Below are 278 nucleotides of genomic sequence, written 5' to 3' on the forward strand. Positions count from 1 at the left end.
AACAGACGGGACAGGATAGATACACCATACAAAACAGACAGGACAAGATAGATACACAATACAAAACAGACGGGACAGGATAGACACACCATACAAAACAGACGGGACAAGATAGATACACAATACAAAACAGACGGGACAGGATAGACACACCATACAAAACACACGGGACAGGATAGAAACACCATACAAAACAGACGGGACAGGATAGATACACCAGATATAACACACCGGACAGGATAGATACACCAGATATAAAACACGGGGCAGGATAGATA

Source organism: Mizuhopecten yessoensis, unplaced genomic scaffold (assembly GCF_002113885.1).
Source record: "Mizuhopecten yessoensis strain PY_sf001 unplaced genomic scaffold, ASM211388v2 scaffold5757, whole genome shotgun sequence".
Classification (NCBI taxonomy): domain Eukaryota; kingdom Metazoa; phylum Mollusca; class Bivalvia; order Pectinida; family Pectinidae; genus Mizuhopecten; species Mizuhopecten yessoensis.